Below are 18,643 nucleotides of genomic sequence, written 5' to 3' on the forward strand. Positions count from 1 at the left end.
TGTAATTTTTGCTTTTTTTGTTAACTTTTACAACCCATTCACTAATCACCTAAAGGTTCAGAGCACACTATCAATCAATGAACACTAATGTAGAGGCAGCTGCCCACTCCCTTAGGCCATTACTATCCAAAACCAACGTAACATCTAGATTGTAGAGGGGAGAAGGTAATTTGTGACATTAAAGGAAATAAGCATCTCTGTCACATGAAAATGTAAGAAATAACAACCACAAAACAATTGAAACTGAATGTTGTGAAATTATAAGGAACATGCTTGGCCCCCCAAAAAAGTTATAAGATGATTCCCACATGCAAGTTCTCCTTTTTTCAGAAGTGGTAGATCCATAATGGAATATTGCATAAAATGTCATGTTGTTCAATGTATTAATCAAAATTGTTAATTTTCCCCCCTTCTTACTGTTTGTATTTTCTTTTTTAAAAATCCTTTGTTATAAGAGGCAGCGCTCTGATGGGGAACAAAAGGGGGAAATATAGGCAACGTAAAAAGAAAAAATAAATTTTTTTCAACATATTGATCAATACTCTTAATCTTTTCCTCTTTTCTAACTCTTTTTTACTTTCTTTTTAAAAAATTATTTGTGAGAATCAAAACAACTCTGAGGTACCTCATCACACCTATTAGATTGGCAAACATGACAGAAGAGGAAGACGATAAATGTTGGAGAGGATATAGGAGAGTTGGAACACTAATTCATTGTTGGTGGAGCTGTGAGCTGATCCAACCATTCTAGAGAGCAATTTGGAACTATGCCCAAAGGCCTACAAAAATGTGCATACCCTTTGACCCAGCAAATCACTTCTGGGACTGTATCCCCAAGAGATCAAAAAAATGGGAAAGGGTCCCACATGTACAAAAATATTTATAGCAGCTCTTTTTGTGGTGGCCAAAAACTGGAAATCAAGGGGATGCCCATCAATTGGGGAATGGCTGAATAAATTATGGTATATGAGTGTAATGGAATACTATTGTGCTATATGAAATGATGAACAAGAAGACTTCAGAGAGACCTGGAAAGACTTATATGATCTGATGCTGAATGAAAAGAGCAGAACCAGGAGAACTTTGTGCACAGCAACGACCACAGTGTGTGAGAGATTTTTCTGGTAGACTTGGACCTTCTGCAAGGACATTAAAAAAAATTCCCAGTGGTCCTCTAAGGCAAAATACCTTCCACATTCAGAGAAAGAACTATGGAATTCAACTGCAGAATGTATCAGATCATTTGTGTGTGTGTGTGTATGTGTGTGTGTGTGCATGTGTGTGTGTGTTATGTTTTGGTTTGTTATATGATCTCTCCCATTTATTTTAGTTCTTCTACACAGCATGACTATAATGAAAATGTATTCAATAGGAATGTATGTGTACATCCTATATAGAATTGTATGCCGTCTCTGGGAGGGAGGGGGCTGGGGGGGTAGATAGGGGGGAAAAAATCTAACCTTTATGGTAGTGATTGTAGAACATTAAAACTAAATAAAATGAATATATGAAAAAAATATTCATTAGAAGACACAGTTCTCTGATACAAGAAAAGGGGAAAATATAGGCAATGTAAAAATAAAGATATTAATAAAAATATATTTTTAAAAAGAAAGTACAGCTTGAAGGCTATAATTGATGCCAGACATTGTGTCATTGATGACACATTGTACTGAAACCAAGCTTCTTACTTCATTTGTCCTTGGATGACTGGTAGCAGAAGTCATCGCATGATGAAGTTCTAGGGGAAGTGATACAGACTGAAAACTGATCTTCAGGGTTTTAAACTTTGTTCTTCAGAGATCACTCTACTAATCAAGAGCATGGCAGAAATTGGAGTAATGAAATGATGTGCTACTAGACTTTAACTTATTGCACATAACATACCTGGAAGCAGTCAAGCTTCCAAGAGCATGTTGTTCTACGGTCATGAAAACATTATATGATAATATTGTATGGCTGTGTCAATAGAGAGCCCCAGAGCTAATAGGAAATAGATTTTACTTTTCCAATTGTTAACCAATATCTACGTAACAAGAGAACCATTTATAGTCCCAAGGTACTGGAAATGCCTTCAATCACCAAAGATCCTCATGTCTGGACTCACTCTTCATGTCCTAGGTTTAGTCCCAGTAGAGTCCAGTCTCCTAAGCAAGGGGTCAGTTTTTCTCTTAGATCTAGCATTTTATATCCCCTTCTACCTTGGAGCCCCAAGGGAAAAAAATCACTTTATGCTCCAATTTGGCTCATGAATAGAGTTTGTCTACAAATGCGGAAGTAGAAAAGGTACTCAATGAGCAATATTGATCCGGTCTAGGAGACCTATTTATTTCCTCTACACAAATAAAATGAATAAAACAAAAAAAGACTAATAAATATGCATTGACAAAAACTTAAAATATAATTCAGTAACTCATCACTTTTATCATTTCCCTGTATATGGATATTAAACCAATAAAATGCGTAGCACAAGTGGTACTGTTGGAATAGGCATTTCACTCTCATCTTGGCTCTGCACTTTCTGAACAATTAGCTCAAGATCAAAGTCTTCTGGCAAGATACTCCAGGGATTGAGCTCATCACGCCATTGTGTCTGTCTTGTACAAGAAGGATGTCATTGAAGGAACTTTCTCCTGGTGCCAGCCTGTTGCTCCTGAGGGACTTAGAACTGCTCTAACTTAGAAGGTTGTCTTCATGGTTGGAAAGATTCATCTCAGCAGTATTATTCAGTCATTTATCTTCAGGAAAGAAAACAAGCAGGAAGGAAGGAAGGCTAGAAGGAAGGAAGAAAAGAAGGAAAAGAATGCTTGACTTTACAGAGCTGAGATTCTCTAGTGTCAGTATTCTTAATCATTTCTGTGTCATGGAACCATTTGGCAGTCTACTAGTAAAGCCTATGGACTACTCAGAATAATGTTTCTAAATGCACTAAATAAAATGCGCAGAATTACAAAGGAAAACAAATATATTAAAATAAGTATTAAAAAAAGTTAAGTTGAAAGTCCTTAGCTCAAGAACCCCTGCTAGATGCTTCAGAGGTACTTTGGTTGGATAGTGTTGGATAGTGGATAAAGTACTGGACTCAGAGTCAGGTAAACCTAAGTTCAAATCCTGCCTCAACTATTTAGCTGTGTGACCCAGAGAAAATCATTTAACCTCTTTCAGCCTCAGTTTTATCATCTATAAAATAGGGATCGTTACAGCACCTCTTTTGTAGGGCAACTGTGAGAATAAAATAATATGACCAATGTAGTGTCTTGAAAATTAAAACACTGAAAAATCATAGAACATCACAATCTCTGAAGAATCATATTTGCAAAGGCTTAAAGACAGATAGCAGGTGTAGGCAGACCGTAGCATAGCGACAATAACTTGACATCAAGAAGTAGTTCAAAAGGCAGTGAGGATACAGAGGTCTAGAGAAGTAAGTGGAGTGGTCATCATATAAGGAAGCAGAATAACAAATGGAGAGCCAGAGAACTCTACTAGGATCTGCAAAATATCAAAACCTGACTTTCTCTTAAAAGCACCATATTCTTTCCATTCATGTGTATTCATTTGCAAAAAGAACACTAGAGCAGAGAAATCTGGGGGGGAGTGTTTAGACTCAGATGGCAGTTGGCAGTTGGTTGAAGGGGAAGTCTCCTGAAGGAGTGCAATTTGACCATGAGAAATTAAACAAGAATTATAAAGACTTTCTAACCCTGAGCCATATAGAGACCTGGGACACAGACATCCCTCCTAATTACAAGGGATAAATGAGATAAAATACAAATTTAATTCTTGTAGGTGCTACTTAATTAGCTGGTTTTTTGTACCCCAGAAAAGCTTTGCCCCTGGATTGAAAACTATTCTTCTAGAGAAAAAAATGCCTATTATAGCCTGTGTTAAGGAGAGCAGGGAGCTGTATTCAAGAAACATCGCAAAGGTAAAATCCACAGGCCTTGGCAACAGATTGGTTATGGAGGGTGACAGAGACGGAGGAGAGCTGAAGCTTAAGCTTCTGGGTCCTAAGATAAAAGACAAGTGGTTGAACCCACTCTTCCTCTTAGGGGGAAACCAGAGAAAAACTACACAGTTATGAATGCCACGAGGAGATGGGGGTACAACTGGAGTAAAAATGCTGTTAAGAAAATATAAACTTCAAAAAGTGACCTTAGGTAAAGGAAAAAAAGGAAGAAGGATCAGTACAATATTTTGGTGATAAAAAGGGAAATTTAGGTGGATTAAATATCTAAAAGCTATATGTTTTGTTTTGCAGGCAGTCATGTAGCCACCTATTTCTCCTCACCTGCTACCTCTCTGAGTCCCTGCTCAGACTTCAGCCTTAGATACTGGAAGGAGGATCAGTCTGACTTGTAATTCTATGGATGCCCACGGCATTGGCCAAGTTCCACAATATTTATTAAAGCCTCTCTGTCTTGAGCAGTGGAGAATTGTTTTATCCAGAACTTTCTTGTACAGGGAGGGACCAGAAGCATCCTTAAAATGAGCTAAGGTAAGTAATTAGTGAGTAAACAAGGTAAATCATTAGGATATGGGTTAAGGAGGAAGAGTTCCAGAAGTGAATAATATTGGGAACAGAAATTTCAAGCAACCCAAGAGAGTTAGAGAACAGGTGAGATCCAAGGTCAGGCTACAGGAGCTGATAACAGAAATAGGTAACAGGAGTCAGAAGAGAGATGTCTTATTTTGTTGCATTTGTATTCTGCAAGCGTGTGTGTATTTTTATGCCCAAACACGTACATTAGACTCAGATTTCCAGTTTCCTCAGAATTCACCTCAGAAGATATGGGTTTGAGCCTTAAGTTTGCCACTTATTAACTGCATGTCATTGAGAAAGTCAGTGAAACTCTTAGATCTCCAAAGGAATCAGACTTGGTGATGGCTAAGGTCTTCTCCGCCTTTAACAATCTGTGGTTGTGATTCTGAGTCGTCCACTAAGACCATCACCCTCATTCTCCATGGCAACTATCATCTCTAAACATCAACGGACAATAGTCTATGTATGGCTCCTTCCTAGTACTGAAAAGAGTAGAAGAAACTCCCTTTCTTCCAAGTTTCCAGTAGCTACACTGGAGCAACAAATGACTTGGTTTGATTGTTAAGGTTTTTGTTACTTGATATTTGTCCAAACTGAGTATGATAGAACAAGAATTTGGTAAAAATTTCTGGAAAATGGGAAAATTATCGGAGCCTGATGATGGTGAGTCAGAAAATGAGGTGTTAATGAGCAGCAGCTATAGTTGGAGCAAGTCTAGGTTGGAGTTCCTGTGGGAGTCTACTGTGTGATACACTTTCAACATTTCTGTGAAATTAAACAAATAAACAGGAAGTCATGAAGGGAGGTAGAAACACAAAAGAATTAAACATAAGCCAGATAGAATGAGGAAGGGTATTAGGAGAAGCAGACAAAAATGTACCAAATAAGAAGATGGGAAAATTGATGCAGCACATGAAGCAATTTCCTTCTCACACATGGAACCCCCCCAAAAACAAACCCTGGGTTAAGGTATTCTGTAGGCTTCCAAACCTTCAATATCATAGATCATATTTACCCACTGATGTGTACTTTTTCTAGTCATCTAGAGGACATGATTAATTCAAATCAAAGATGTTTAATGAAGCTGCATGTAACAAAAGCAGCAATAGAACACTCTGCTCTATAAATCTAGTGTAACTCTGTCATGGATATATACACCAATGCAAGAGTAGAAATAGATAGATCACATATGGTGGCACCCTTGTGGCTAAAGTATATACCTGGAAGATATAATATAGTATATTATATGTCATATATTATACATATATGTAATATATAATATATATAAAATGTATATATACTATATAAAATATGTAATACAATACAATGTAATATAATAAAATGAATATGATATGATATAAGATAACAAAATGAATATATGATACAATATAATACAATACAATACAATATAATACGATACGCTATAATATGATATGATATAATACAATACGATATACAATATGATATGATATGATATGATCCAATATAATGTAATATGATATTATATATGATATAACACAATATCATATATAATATAATATAAAAAAGATAAATAGAAAATATATGTGACCTCCCTCTTTTAATTACTTCCTATTTATCCTGGATATAACTTCCTTGTATATATTTGCTTATTGTCTTGCCTATAAGATGGTGAGCTCCTTGAAGTCAGGGCCTGTCATTTGCTTCTTTTTGTATCCCCAACACTCAGCATAGTGTCCGGCACATAGTAGGTATTTAATAAATGTTTGCTGACTGACTGACTAATGTGTTTAAGGTCACTTAATGCTTCTGAAGCTTCTTGGTCACCAATGTATTCTGGTAATGTGATGACAATATCCTCTCTGGGTCTGCTCCCTACTGGGTTTGCTTTCTTCTAGGCCCACATATGGATGTCTTATTGTGTGTGTCTCTCCCCATCAAATATCACATTTCTGCCTTTTCTATGCCTCTCAGTTTTGGGGGACAGGGGGAATTCTGCTTTTTTGCCAGGTGTGTCACTGGTCTTACATTCTCTTCTGGGTAATACTACCTTCTATCAGCTGCTGGGTTCTATCTCTTCAGGGACACCTGCCAGACATCTCATCTGTAGCCTGTTAGGGTGTGATGACTAGGAAGCCTCTCCCCCATAAGGCGGATTGACAATTCTTAACTCATAACCAGATCGCATTAAGCTAACAATAACCAGGCAGAATGTTCTTTAGTAGACAAAGATTGTACAATTGCTATTATGATAATCTACATAATCAAATCAGAGTTCATTTATACTTCAAGTAGGCTGCTAAAGGAAAACATCCTTGGTTCATTATTAAAGTCATGGATGTTTAAAGTTGATCAAAACCTCAAGATCATATATTGTATATTTGAAAGGATATAAAATGTATTGCTCTGCTGACACCTTCCTCCACAGCTTCACCCAGGCATGAATGTGATCCTGAGCTCTCAAAGGTATACCAGTGATATATAACCTCTGACACATCTTACCCAGCTGGAAAGACTTCAAGTAACAGGACCAGTACTGTCGTGTGAGAACCAGCTTTGACAAGTCTAGAAAGGCCCGTTACCAGAAAGTTGGCCAGCAGATGATTCTTTTTTTTTTTATCACAACTCATAAAGCCATCTAAGCTATGGACATGGGAACCATGTCTGGAGAGGAAATATCTACACCAAGGAAAGATTTATCCAAAACAAAACTATTAGAGTTTTTCAACCTTTTGAAAATTCTTTGTTATTGTCACCCAAGATTACCTTACTCTTTAATGCCACTAATATCCGGCAATGATAAAATTAGTGAACTATGCCTTATTAACACTTCTATACTCATCCTGATGCTTTGTCCATTTAAAATGACATTTATTTACTTGTGCTTCTATTTACTCTTCTAATTTAAAGTTAACTTTCGATGCTTTAATACCCTATCGCTTAAGATGAAAACAAGAAGCTAGATGAACAAACTTAACTTGGTAATTCTAGGACTAGAGACTTTTTCAGCATGGTAGAGTCTACCAAAACATGCCTTCCACTTCTCTGGCTGCCCTCATGCCTAGAATGTTCTCCATCCTCATCTCTGCCTACTAGCTTCCTGGCTTCCTTTAAATCCCAATTAAAATCCCATCTTCTACAGGAAGCCTTTCTCAGTCGCTCTTCATTCTAGTGCCTTCCATCTCTGGATTATTTCTTGTTTTTCTTGGCCACAGTTTGTTTGAACATATCTGTTTGTCATTTTCATTCCCTTAGATTACACAAATGTGTGTGCCTTGAGGGCGGCAACTATCTTTTGCTTCTTCCTCATCACTTAGCATAGGACCTGGCAAATAGTAGCCACCAAATAAATGTTCATTGACAAGCTGACTTTGGCCTATAAGAAAGCAGAATCACTTGCATGGTATGATGATACACCACAGTAAAATCTCATGGTGTATATAGTTCTAATTATAGATTATCTGCTTTCTAAGTTCAACCACCATAATTACAGAAGGGATTGCGATCGGTAGGCTGTCTGGACACTTGATCAATTTTTTGACCAGAATGACCTGAAATATCCAGAAAATATCCAAGTGACCCTTAGTCCAATGTGGTCCCCTTACAAATCACTCATGATAATGGCAGAGTCAAGGGGAAAGCAGGCATCGTGATTAAGAATCATGCAGGTTTTAGGCTGTGCATAAGCATTAATTAAGCTACCTGTTTTGTACATGTAAGGTTCTTATCCAGTGAGTAACAAGTGGACATATGACTAGAGAAAATGAATTATATTAAACAATATTCTTGTCATAAATGAAACCAGAAGGAAGAAAGAAATAACAACTCTTTTGAAGGAAAGTTCATAGGTTCTACTTTGGAAAGATTGAAAAAAACAGGAAGTTATAGAGTTAGTTTTACCACGTATCCAAAGGAATTAATAACTATTGTTTCATTGGAAATTTAGTCATCTTATGCTGACAAATATTTGATCATGATATGTATTTGCAAAAGGATTGCTATGAAAATGATTGTAGCTTATAAATCAGTGGCAGTTACAAAGGATAAAGAGGTAGAAACATTCTAGAAAAAAGTTCAAATTTTATCAATATATACTTTGATATAAAGAAGAATGGGATAATTCAGAGTCCCTTGTACAGTCAGGAAGACTTAGGTACAAGACCCACTTCTGATCTACATTGGCTATTTAACACTGAGCAAGTGCCCCTAGGCAACATACAAAAACTAAAAATTGAATAAAATTTGCTGATCTGCTTTGGAAGAGGGAGTTTTCTTACCTGAGAATTCCCTACACTGATAAAATTGCAGATTTGGACAATAAAATAAAATACTTGGATATGCAATGCCTTCAATGCAAATAAAAAAAATCTACAAGGGTGGTGATAAAAAAGTTTGTTAATATGATTTAGGAATAAGAAGTGATAGTTTAAGCTTTATATCTATATATCATGAATTTTTTCTTCAAATTAAGAACCACAACATCAGAGATTACAGTTGGATGTAATCTGAGAGGTCATTAAGTTCAACTCTCTTATTTTCCAAAGAAGGAAACTGAGACTGTGAGAGAGTGGTTTGCCAAAGTTCATACATTTTGCAAGTGTCTGAGGCAGGATTTTCAGACAGGGCTTCCTACCTTCTAACACAAAAGCTGCCTTTCAATGATAAGAACTGAGTAACATCACTTAAAAAATTTTATTAGATATTGAAAAAGAGGAAACACCTTATTAGTGATGTAGAGGTCATTCCAGTATCAGTCATTTGCATGCAGACACACAACTTATTTGTTAGCAGAAAAAAATCAAAATAAATGCAAAATTAGAACAAATAAAAAAATACGTGCCATACAATTTAAATAACTTCAACTTGACCTGTTTTTGAAGTTACTGATATAAATAAATGGGACCTATATGCAGGAAACCAACATAAAAATCACTTATAACAATTCATCTAGAAGTTTAATAGATTAAAAATTAATAACTATAATGAGGAGTATAATAACTGCCTTAGAATTCTTGCCAAGTGGAGGGAGATGACAAAGACTACCCTATTTCTTCTTTTTTTCTTTTTAAAAAATATTTTATTCATTCTAAACCTAAATACAAGATGAGAAAAGAAAAAAACATTTCAATGTAGATAGTTGAACATGAAAGGATTCAATATAAAACAATAAATTTCCATTTCTCAAAAACCTATGTAATAAATCCTACACACTGTTTTCAAAGCAATCCAGCTTTTCTATGCTTCCATCTACATTTTTTTATTCTCTGTGGTGTTCTTTTTATTTTTTTCTCTTCATTCCCCCAACCCAAGACTACACTCTTTCAAAATCCAATTCACCATCTCCTAGTGAAGGGTGATGAAGATTGTTCATAGTATTCCATCATTAAATCAATTTGAACAAAGCTTTTCAAGAGATCTAACTAAATGAAGTCATCCTGAAGACAATTAACTGAAAGGAGTAAGATGTAGACAAAAGATGGGGGTAGGGTGGGAAATCTATGGATCTTTTTAATTAAAAAAAATTCTTCACAAACAAGAATGGGGGATTCAATACATTTGGGCTGTAATGTTGTATTCCTTGATATGTTATTAGGAAGTGGAAGTGTTACTGAAGAAAACATAGATGAAAAAGGCAACTGGATTATCTATTCAAAACATACAAGAGATCCATGGTGGAGGTGATACTATTTTGAGGGGATTAAGAGCTAAATCTCAAATTACCATCAAAGGTATGAAAGAAAAAATTCACACTATTTTGTCACAAAAGGTGAACAAGAAAATATTAATAACTACTGCTCTATGTCCCTACTTTCTCATCTATATGCAATTTGATTAGATTAATCAATACATATGTCCACATGACCTCCATGTGGACATCAAAAAGGAACAAGCATGTTTTTACAAGAGACATGCCATGTTAGATGACATCTTTACTATCACACAATTTCCCAAAAGAAGTAGAGAACAAAAGACTCCACTGTGCTTATTGCTCATTGACTACCAAAATGCATTTGATTTGATACTGCAAAACAATCCCATAAAATCTCTCTTCCAGCAAGATGACTTCCAACAAACCAGATTCCTTGAAAGATAGAATGAACCTTGTTTGATAACCCTTCATTCATTAATGCCAAATGAACCATAAAAAGGGAAGCATTTTCACTGTGTTGACCCTTATCAGAACTGAAGAGAAATCTGACTTTCAAACACAAGAATCAAGAGAAGCATGAAAAGGTAAAAAAGCAAAGGGAAATCATAAGGGGACTTACTAAAGTTGAACTGTTTACATTTCTACATGGAAAGACAATATTTGTAACTCTTGAAACTTTTTTCAGTATCTGGGTAGTGGGTGGGATTACACACATACACAGAGAGAGAGAGAGAGAGAGAGAGAGAGAGAGAGAGAGCACAGGGTGAGTTGAATAGAATGAGATCATATCTTTAAAAAAGGAAATTAAGGGGTGAGAGAGAAATATATTGGGAGGAGAAAGGGAGAAATAGGAATGGAGCAAATTATCTCTCATAAAAGAGGCAAGTTAAAGACTTTTCAGTGGAGGGAAAAAGGGGGGAGGTGAGAAAAAAAACATGAAGCTTACTCTCATCACATTCGACTAAAGGAAGGAATAAAATGCATACTCATATTGCTGTGAAAACCTATTTTACAAAATAGGAAAGTGGGGGAGAAGGGGATAAGCAAGGTGGGGGGGATGATGGAAGGGAGGGTAATGGGAGGAGGGAAAAATTAGAAGTTAACACTCTTGGGGTAGGACAGGGTCAAAAGAGAGAATAGAAGAAATGGGGGGCAGGATAGTATGGAGGGAAATATAGTTAGTCTTACACAGCATAACTATTATGGAAGTAATTTGCAAAACTACACGGATATGGCCTATATTGAATTGCTTGCCTTCCCAATGGGGATGTGTGGGGAGGGAGGAGGAAGCAAAGTTGGAACTCAAAATTTTAGGAACAACTGTTGAGTATTGTTCTTGCATACACCTAGGAAATAAGAAATACAGGTAATGGGGAATAGAAATTTATCTTGCCCTACAGGACAAAAGAGAAGATGGAGATAAGGGAAGGGAGGAATGTTAGAAGGGAGAGCAGATTGGTGATAGGGGTAATTAGAATGCTCTGTGTTTTGGGGTGGTTGGAGGGGAGAAATGGGGAGAAAATTTGGAACTCAAAATTTTGTGGAAATGAAGGTTGAAAATTTAAATAAATAAATATAGTAAAAGAAAAAGAAAAAGAAACTGAGGCACAAAGTGTTCAAATGATTAGCTCATGGTCACAGAGTAATAATAAGTGTGGCCAGGATCCAAACCCATACTCTCTGACTCCATATCTACTCTCTAGTATCGACTAATCACTTTCTGAATTCTAGATATGCCTCATCTATTTTCATTCATATTATTGTAACAAAGGGACCAGTCAATAAGGGCTAGTACTAAATTTACTAGATTTACTCTTACTGGTGGTTATTACAGAGTTTGCACAAATACTCTCTACCTACTGTCAATCCAACACAAGGAACTTCAGCAGTCAGCTTCAACCACGACAAGCCGGGTTTATTGTTGTTCAGTCATTTTTCAGATGTGTCCAGGGTCCCATATGGCATTTTCTTGATAGAGATACTGCAGTGGTTTGCATTTCTTTCTCCTGCTCATGTTAGAGCTGAGAAAACTGAGGCAAACAGAGTTAAGTGACTTGTCCAGGGTCACACAGCTAGTAAATGTCTGAGGTCACATTTGAACTCAGAAAGATGAGTCTTTCTGACTCCAGCCTGATGCTTTATCCATTGCTTTATAATTGACTTTAGAGTAGAAGGACTGATGATTCAAGAGAGGCTAAGCTGAAATGTAGTATGCATATGAAGAGTTCCAGTAAACAATCTTTTTTCTCTCTTCCCTGGTGGCTTTTGAGTGACATTTGCTTTGAGATGCCGAATAGTGTAAGAGAGGGCAGAATATCACCCTGCTGATGTCCCCTGTCTCTTTGTGTTTATTCCATCTTGATTTTAGACAAGCAAATGTTTTGAAAGGAGAGCGCCCAGGTGACCAGACTACAAGAGAGCCTCTGGAGCCTTCAGAAGTCCCACCAGTAACCAGACAGAATACATGGGTCATTTTTTTTTCAGTCATTTTTCAGGTATGTCTGATTCTTTGGGATACCACTGGAGTTTTCTTGGCAAAGATACTGGGATGGTTTGCCACTTCCTTCTACAACTCATTTTATAGATGAGGAACTGAGGTAAACAGGGTTAACTGACTCAAGGTCACACAGGTAGTAAATGTCTGAGGCCAGATTTGGAGCCAGGAAGATGAGTCTTCCTGGCTCCAGGCCTAGTATTCTATCCACTGCACCACCAAACTGCCCACATCAGAGTCATAGTGCCTTGCAGTAATGGAAACACCTGTATTTTAGGGGTGGCCTTGATGTTGGAACCCTGTTCAGATTTGACATTGGAACAAAATATGATATTCAAAAGACACAAAAAAGACCTAATATACCAAAAATATACAACAAAGACAGGATAGCTTCTGTAGATGAAGCTCTCTTCCTCTCTTTATGGAATTGTGTCTAACAGGATATAGTGACCTGTGTTGTCTTCAAACAGCCACCAAGTCAGAGAAGTATGACTGACTGCGTATGGTAGGAAACTTTTATGCCCCTAGTTGGTCAGGAAGCCATGTCAGCACAAGCAGGAAACTGTGTCAAACAGAAGGACAATATGAGCCTTGCCTTGTCCCATCCCCGAGACAATCAAGTCCTGGGCTCCATTGACTTTTCCTAGTACAACTATCCTAGTAGATACTGATCTTCTCACACTGGAAATGGAGGTGAAAAGTTATTCCCCCAAGCACAGCAACAGCTTCAAGAATTGTAACCCCCTTATGACAGAGAGAAATGCTGGCTGTAAACTTTAGAAGGGCTCTAAATCCTCGGAAAGCAACAGAGAGCTATATTGAGTCGGTCAGTCAATAGACACTTATTAAAATACCTACTGTGTGTCAGGCATTGTGCTAAGTGCTGGAAATACAAATAGAGACAAAAGACAGTCCCTGTTCTCAAGAAGTTCACATTCTAACGACTGGAGACAACAAGCAAACAAACAGGTACAAACAAGCTGTATAGATGTTAAATAGGAAATTAATAAAGAGGGGAGGCACTAGAATTAAGAGGGATTTGGGGAAGGCTTTCTGCAGAAGGTAGGATTTTAGTTTGAACTTAAAGGAAGACAGGAAATAGAGAGAAGGAGGGATGGCATTCAGGCATCAGAGATTTCCAGAGAAATTACCTGGACCTGAGACATGGAGGGTATTGTTCATGGAACAGCAAAGAAGCCAGTTTCACTTGATTGAAGAACACATGGTGGGTTTTAAGGTGTGAGAAGACTGGAAGAAAACTTTATAAGGAATCCACAGTTGGAGAAAAGTACTTCTGGGTTCAGGAGTCAGGAGATACTTCACAGTCACAGGGGTTAATTTTACATGTGTTTCACTCTTATTGTACTTTGAGCGTGACTAATTCCCCCAGGAGCCTTGTGTGTGAGAGCAGAGGGTATGCCCATGAGGATGGAGGTAATGTTTTGGAAGTAATATTCTTTCTATACCTTCTCAATAAATACATTTTTCTAGAATCTGCTGGTTGAGTTGGTTGATTGACGCTGGTAGGGAAAGTACAACAGATGTGGGTCCAGGAGTCAGTCTATGAGAAACCACAGTCTTTCAGGATTATCCCCAAGAAGTCTGAAGGGTGACATAGGCATTACTATGTCAATGCTATATCAGTACCTCCACTGAACTGTCCAGATTATTTAAAAATTGTTTCTTAGTCTGGTCAATGATTTTGCATATACAAGTAGACGGTGATATTTAGAAGAGTGATCAGCACTTTTTTGTGCCTACATTTATATGTAGTATGAGGTAGGTAGGTGGCACAGTAGATACAGTGCTTTAATCAGGAAGATTCATCTTCTGAGTTCAAATCCAGACTTGCTAGATGTGTGATGCTGGGCAAGTCACTTACTCCTGTTTGCCTCAGCTTCTTCATCTATTAAATGAGCTAGAGAAGGAAATGACAAACCACTCCAATATCTTTGCAAAAAAAACCCAAAAATATAACTGAAATGACTAAACAACAAAGTATGTAGTATGCCTATTTGGTAAACCAAAAATTGTACATGAATTAAAGCGTTCTAAATATGGCATGGCATTGGTGACATTGAAATATAAATACATTTAAAGACCATGGCCACATGTGGATATCTGATGAAGCAATAGCTCAAGAATGAACATGGATCTATTCCATATGCTGAAATTGGCCATTTTATAGAAAGGCATAGCAGGAGAGGGGGAGGTGGTTTCTACATATGAGCTATAACATATGCACTTCAAAATATACAATTTGATACATTTCTCAGCTATTTTTGATGGGTTTTTGGAATACTCTTAAAGGGTATTCTAATAGAATCATTTAGTATTTGTTAGCAAAATTAGAATATGGATCACTAAGCTGATGATTAGGATTTTCTCTGAACTTGTCATTTATTAAGGAAGGAAAGAGGGAAGGAAAGAAGGAAGGAAGGAAGGAAGGAAGGAAGGAAGGAAGGAAGGAAGGAAGGAAGGAAGGAAGGAAGGAAGGAAGAAAGGAAGGTGGAAAGTCTCACTTATTACACTGATAATGGAATCTGTTACATTGCTTATAAGTAAAAAAAAGTCTCTTAAAAAACACTTTGACAGCCTCCAGGCAACCCCAAATTGAATTCTTTTTTAATATAACATTTTCTTTATGTTGAATAGAAGTGAATAAATTAATAAGAATATTTACATAACACTACAGGATTTGCTTAGCACTTCGGATATCTTATCTCATTGGACCCTTAAAATAATCCTGTAACTCATAGGGGGGTACTGTAGTTATTATTATTCCCATTTTCTGAAAACCATAGAATAAATAAATCTAGGACTAGAAGGGACCTCAGAGGCCATCTAGTTTTATGTTATTTTATGATTTTATAGTTGAAGAAACTGAGGCCGAGTGAAGTTCAGTTTTGCTACAAGACACACAGAATCAGAGGGAGAAGTTGAACTCAAGTCTTCTGCCTTGAGAGCCAAATATCTCATTCCACTATACTGCAGTGACTCAAGAGGAAACTGAGGAATAGGTGAAGAATCTATGGCTGAGAGATTTAGTGATCTGGCTATTGTCACAGAGTTAACAAGGTGTTCCATGTGCCCTAGTTCCTTCTGAAGCCTGGGTGTGACCACAAACCCTGCCCGCCAGGCAGTGTAGCCTGGGCATGGTGCCCAGTATGGACATGTATACCTCACCTACTTATTTCTCTGGTGTGACTCACTCTTCCAATCTGCCCTCTTATTGTCCGGACTGTGGTTTTTTGAGCCTTTTCTCCCAAAGTGGGGTGAGGGGAGGGAGGATCAGCAACAGCCTTAAGCACATAGTTAGGATTCAACCTCTTTCTTTCTCAGAATCCTAGAATTAACCCTGGTGAGTGTGTTGAGGAAAGTAGCACATTCCTACTATTTATCCCTATAATTCCCAAGCCCATACTGGTGTGTTTCCCATAAATAAAATCAACCACTATGACATCATTAATTCAAATAGAAAACATTTGCTAAATGAAAAGACAAAAGCAATATTAATCCTAACATTGACTCAGTAGAAGACCAGACCAGAAATGATAATAATTTAAGACTTTATTCGTAAACCAGGATCATACTCTCTCACTACTGCATGCAGTATCTGTAGGGCAGCTAGATGATACAATGGATAGAGTACCAGGCCTGGAGTCAGGAAGACCTGAGTTCAAATCTGACCTCAGACACTTACTATCTGTGTGAACCTAGTTAAGTCACTTAACCCTGTTTCCCTCAGTTTCCTTATCTAGAAAGTGAGCTGGAGTAGGAAATGGCAAACCCCTCCAATATCTTTGCCAAGAGAACCCTATAAAGGATCACAAGAAAATGACTGAACAACAATAATTTGTGGGGCAGAGTGGACACACACTTACAAAAACCTAGAAGGAAAAGTTTTTGGTTAATTGAAAAAATACAATTAAAAAAACTAGCAAGGAGGAAAATGAGTGGAGAAACTTACGTGCCTGGAGCATCCTACAACTCTGGTCAATATGTCATCAATAAGCATTTATTAAGGACCTACTATATTCCAGGTGCTGTACTAAGCAGTGAGAATACAAATGTAAGTGAAAAGAAAGTTCCTGTCCTGGATAATTAATAATAGTAATAATAGCTAACATTTATGTAGCACTTAACTACGTACCAGGCATTATTCCAAGTGCTTGACAAATATCTCATCTGATCCTCAAAGCAACCCTGGGAGGAAGATGCTGTTATTATTCCCATTTTATAGTTGAGGAAACTGAGGCAGAGAGAGGTTAAGTGACTTGCCCAGGGTCATATATCTAATAAGTTTCTGAGGCTGGATTTCTGAGGTCTTCCTGACTCCAGGCTTACATCCTAAAGGGGGAAGATGCCCCAACAAAGGGAGATGAAAAGCAAAAAGAGGGAGAGAGAGAGACAGAGACAGAGAGACAGAGACAATGTATTCACACAGAAGCATGATAGAGAAAGTCCAGGAGTAGAACCTAAAGAGAAATAAATACATGGCCAGTCTGGTCAATTTTCTGAAAATGGAGGTTCTGTGAGAAGCCAGTCAATCAGAGGGAGGGTCTACAAAGCAGGAAGTTCAGAGATGTGAATTTCCAGGTTAAGGAGGCTCCTATAGCATAGTAGAAAAAGTCCAGAGAGTCAGAAGTGCATCCTGGAAAAGAATGAACTGAACTTGTTCCTTTCAGGAATAATGCTCTCTCACTAAAGCATTCATTGCCTGTGGGGAGAAGGGAAACACACTTAGAAAAGCTGAGCAGGAAATAGATTTTTGTTCACTGAAAATGAAGCCATTTCTCTGCTTCTCCTTTTGGTTCTCTTGCTGAACAAAATCATTCATTTTCTCTCAAAAAGCTGAAGTAGTGACAAGCACTTTTCACTCACAGACACCCTTAAGAGGATGTTGAGAAAAAGTGTTACACTTTGAGTAACAAGGAGTTTGGGATGTTGAATTTCAGTCCTTGATAACTTTCATTTTTGAAATAACATTTCATTTTTTACTTTCAATTGCATGTAAAAACAGTTTTGAATATTTGAGTTTTTTTTAATTTTGAGTTCCAAATTCTCTTCCTCCCTCTCTCCTTTCTTCTCTCCTCATCCTTCCTCCTGAGACAGTTAGCAATTTGATATAGGTTATACATGTGCAATCATGCAAAACGTGTTTTCAGATTAGTCATGTTCTGAAAAAAAGCACAGACCAACAAAAAAACATGAAAATACAGAAAATGAAAAACAGTATGCTTCAATCTTCATTCAGACTCCATCAGTTCTTTCTCTAGTGGTGGATAGAATTTTGTCTTGCATCATTGTGTTTTTGAGAACACTTGATCAATTTTCTGAGGAAATATCTTTTTGTAAAAACTTTAAAAAAAAAAAAAAAGAACCATATGGAACTGATCCAACCATTCCGGAGATTAATTTGGAACTATACCCAAAGGGCTATAAAGCAATGTAACCCAGCAATACCACTACTACTAGGTCTGTATCCCAAAGAGGTTTTTTTTTTTTACAAAGGAAGGAGGTAGAGAGAAAAGGTTCTATACATACAAAAACATTGATAGCAGCTCCTTTTGTGGTGGCAAAAATTAGAAAGAGAGGATGCCTATCAATTAGGAAACAGCTGAACAAGTTATGGTATATGATTGTAATAGAATACTATTGTGCTATAAGGAATGATAAGCAGGATGATTTCAGAAAAACCTGGAAAGACTTACATGAACTGATGCAAGGTGAAGTGAGCAGAACCAAGAGAACATTTTACATAGCAACAGCAATACTGTATGATGATCAACTGTGAATAATTTAGATGTTCTCAGCAATACAATCTTACAAGATAATTCTGAAAGACATGATGAAAAATGCTATCTCTCTCTCTAGAGAAAGAACTGATCTAGTCTGAATGCAACTCAAAGAGTACTTTTTGTTACTTTATTTTTCCTGCTGTGGTGGGGGTTTTGGGGTCTGTGTTTTCTTTCAC

General features: G+C 37.2%; 1 long non-coding RNA gene across 1 annotated transcript; it reads left to right on the forward strand.

The window, feature by feature from the left end:
- Positions 1 to 3,625: 3,625 nt before the first annotated feature.
- Positions 3,626 to 12,661, forward strand: LOC140528230 (uncharacterized). The gene is made up of 3 exons (XR_011975111.1): positions 3,626 to 3,928; positions 4,262 to 4,498; positions 12,541 to 12,661. It is a non-coding gene; the product is annotated as an uncharacterized lncRNA (long non-coding RNA).
- Positions 12,662 to 18,643: the final 5,982 nt, after the last annotated feature.

This window comes from Notamacropus eugenii, chromosome 1 (assembly GCF_028372415.1).
Source record: "Notamacropus eugenii isolate mMacEug1 chromosome 1, mMacEug1.pri_v2, whole genome shotgun sequence".
NCBI lineage: Eukaryota > Metazoa > Chordata > Mammalia > Diprotodontia > Macropodidae > Notamacropus > Notamacropus eugenii.